The sequence below is a fragment of the Salmo trutta genome, chromosome 2 (assembly GCF_901001165.1).
Source record: "Salmo trutta chromosome 2, fSalTru1.1, whole genome shotgun sequence".
Lineage (NCBI taxonomy): Eukaryota > Metazoa > Chordata > Actinopteri > Salmoniformes > Salmonidae > Salmo > Salmo trutta.
Window position 1 is genome coordinate 66,469,962 of NC_042958.1, and position 3,847 is coordinate 66,473,808.

General features: G+C 40.4%; 1 long non-coding RNA gene across 1 annotated transcript; it reads right to left on the bottom strand.

Moving 5' to 3' along the window:
• Positions 1–759: 759 nt before the first annotated feature.
• LOC115161117 (uncharacterized) lies at positions 760–3,520 on the bottom strand. The gene is made up of 3 exons (XR_003869179.1): positions 2,368–3,520; positions 1,996–2,118; positions 760–1,504 (listed from the first exon to the last, which is right to left on the bottom strand). It is a non-coding gene; the product is annotated as an uncharacterized LOC115161117 (long non-coding RNA).
• Positions 3,521–3,847: the final 327 nt, after the last annotated feature.

Below are 3,847 nucleotides of genomic sequence, written 5' to 3' on the forward strand. Positions count from 1 at the left end.
TGCTTATTGAAATTCTCAATTATAGTGGATTTATCGGTGATGACAGAGTTTCCTATCCTCAGTGCAGTGGGCAGCTGGGAGGAGGTGCTCTTATTCTCCAAGGACTTTACTGTGTCCCAGAACTTTTTTGAGTTTGTGTTGCAGAAAGCAAATTTCTGCTTGAAAAAGCTAGCCTTGGCTTTTCTAACTGCCTGTGTATATTGGTTTCTAACTTCCCTGAAAAGTTGCATATCACGGGGGCTGTTCGATGCTAATGCAGAACACCACAGGATGTTTTTGTGTTGGTTAAGGGCAGTCAGGTCTGGAGAGAACCAAGGGCTATATTTGTTCTTGGTTCTAAATTTCTTGAATGGGGCATGCTTATTTAAGATGGTGAGGAAGGCATTGAAAAAAAATAACCAGGCATCCTCTACTGAAGGGATGAGGTCAATATCCTTCCAGGATACCCAGGCCAGGTCGATTAGAAAGGCCTACTCGCTGAAATGTTTCAGGGAGCGTTTGACAGTGATGAGGGGAGGTCGTTTGACCGCTGACCTATTACGGTTGCAGGCAATGAGGCCGTGATCGCTGAGATCTTGGTTGAAAACAGCAGAGATGTATTTAGAGGGCAAGTTGGTTAGGATGATATCTATGAGGTTGCCCGTGTTTACAGCTTTGGGGTGGTACCTGGTAGGTTTATTGATAATTTGTGTGAGATTGAGGGCATCAAGCTAAGATTGTAGGATGGCTAGGGTATTAAGCATGTCCCAGTTTAGGTCACCTAGCAGCACGAGCTCTGACGATAGATAGGGAGCAATCAGTTCACATATGGATACATCCATGTCTTCCTTGATTCTATTCAATATTACATCTACACCAGATTGACAGAGGTCTGCTGATCTAGCCATGGCAAGTAGCCTGATAGCAGCCAGTTTAGACCTGTATTTTGGATTCATATTTCCTAGGGTGTAGTACACCATTAACAACTTGTTTTTTGATGCAAAGGATCCTAGTGGGTTACAGATCTCTATTTCATCCGTGTACAGAAAAATCTGCAATGCATTTGGTTTCTCTGAAAATAAGGGATGTGATTTTAGAAGAGCACCATCAACAATGTCATGAAAAAAACTTGCCCTGCGGGGTCCCTTTTCAACCATAGACAAAATCCTTGGGTGTGATAAGAACTGCTCTAGACTTTTGACTAATGGTACATAATAAAATAATTTGTCTTTGATGAAAATGTCTTTTGATCCTCCACATTTCATCCTGCATATGGTTCCAGCAATTGGAATTTCCTCTGCGTCCAAACAGTAAACTGCTTCTTAGTAACACTGTCCTATCTAAATGTTGCAACGCCAGCAAAAGGGTCAATGAAATTGTCAACTATATCCATTGCATCTTTTTCAAGTTGACCTGATGTGCTTCCTGAATGCTTCTTTAGCACTGCCTCCATCTGCTTCCTGAGGTTGTCCAATAGTGATGATTGATACTGCTGTACCCCAGCAACAATGTCATTCACACCTTTCTGAAAATGAGACAGTGAGAGAGGTGGGGATGTCATCAATCATGGAGGTTGGAACACACCATCATGTATACCTATGATATTCAGGTTTTCTTATGACATATTCATTAACATAAGGACATAAGGGATCAACAATAGTAAGGTGGACAACCTAGCACTGAGAATGAACTCAACCATCACTGAACCACTACAAAATGATCTGCATAATGTAACAAACCAAATGCTCTGCTCTGTTCAGAAAAAGTATCTTACCTGTGAGAGATGATGCTTGGCTCTGGCATTTATCACAAAAGCAGTGGCATGTGTTGTCAGATTCTAAAAAAAATGTTGACATTGAATGTAGTATCCTGAGGCTGGACATTACAAGTTCATGACAAGTATAATGTTTGTGACAGGAGAAGTGGTTGTGAAGACTGACTATGAATGCTATTAGTAAATCTAAGTAAAAAAAATATGGTAAATTTCAGTAGATTGCCACCAACCGAGTAACTTACCTGTTGCACTGTGACAGCTCCATGTTGGTCAATGCCCCTTTGCCCATCATCTGAGTCAGATGGATGGAGTTGCTGATCAGTGATGCTGGAGTTAGCTAGAAGACTATCGGGTTGAATGTTGTCCTGTGTACCACACATCAAAGAAACAGATGATTTGAAATTGTATTTAGTGTCACCAATAGTGCTATTCAAGTGTTTTGTTCCTATTTATCATCGATTATTTCACATAAACCCAGCTTTAGCCATAAGAGTCATTATGGCTACAATGATCGAATAGCCTAATGGACAGTATGACTTTGGTCCGTGTATCGTCTGTTCATAAAAAAAAATGTTAAGTCCAGAGAACAAAAAAAATGCTAGCTAGCTACTTACTTGTTCCGGTGGTGCTTGGCTTTCCTCCGATGGATGTTCATCTGGTCGGGTGCAATCAAGTAGGTGTTGAAGGTGGTTTCTCTTTACATGATGGAAGGAATTGTACACTATATTCCTCAGTGCATCCGTCAATACCACAGAGCAGCCAGAAATCAGGGCTGCGACTGTGAAATCTATTGATATGGCTCAATAACAGTTTCAATGAAAAAGTAATAAAAACGCAGCAGATAACGCACCGTCAAAGCATCTTGAACGTTACTAAACGCAAGTAAAACGTTCCCACTGCTTTCGATGAAAAGGGCAGAAAGAAGTGAAAATGATGTTCAGTATTTATAATAAAACCAAGTAATTTATTGGAGTAGAGAACAACACCACTGGGACTTTTAACTATACATGTATCACTCCGCTTTACAGGTGTTCTAATAACCGTTAATTACATTAACAATCGTTATCTATCTTAAATTGTAACAAACTTCGCACGGCAAATATGAACATATTTCCACAAATAACATTTGAGTTAAATGATGAATGGTCGTCAGGAGAGGACGGTAACGTGTAGACCTACACAAAGTAGCAGTAGCAAGCTAGTGTGGAGGAAAATGTATATGTGTTGCTTGGCAACAGTCCAGTCCCAGACCAGTTGGGGAACTATGTGTGTTGGCGGAGCCAAATAAATGATGAAATAAATAAACAAATCATAATCTGTTGTTGCTTATTACTGTTAACTAAGAAATTGCGCTTGTAGAAGTGTTGTATAAAAGCAATATCACACTCGAGGTCGTGCTGTTATACTGAATATTATTATCTTTGGCCTGCGGCCTCGTACCTACGACCGAATCACAGCCGTGCTGATATTCAGCACTCCCTCTCTTGTGATATTGCTTAACTGACGTACGTTCATCACATTATCTAGCTAAATAAGAGAGGCCTAAAAAACTAAAAAGTCAAATACGGTCCAAATCTTTGAGTCATCTAACAACACCATGAATGAAGATGGAATGGATGACACATATCCAGGCATGGACCATATATCAACCGCAGAATTAAAAGGTAATGTTCATTTGTTTACACCCGTCTATCTTTCTCCTTAGCAAGCTAACGTTAGCTAACGTTCATTTGAATTGGAAAGTTGGCAAACCAAGTAAGCATGCTACCCCCATGTAGATTTGTCAAAAGCTTTTGACACTGTAGACCATGCTATCCTTTTGAGTAAGCTGTCATCTATAGGACTGGGCACTGATGCCTGCCGATGGTTTTATGACTATCTTAAAGATAGAACTCAGGCCGTCATGGTCGACGGGGTCAAGTCTGACCCCCTACAGTTACTTAAAGGGGTCCCTCAGGGTTCAATAATTGGCCCACTATTGTTCTCACTTTATATAAAAAACATTGGGGATGATGTCAGATATTGTAAATTCCATTTATATGCAGATGACACAGTGATGTACTCTATTGCTCCAACAGCGGACCAAGCTTTAAT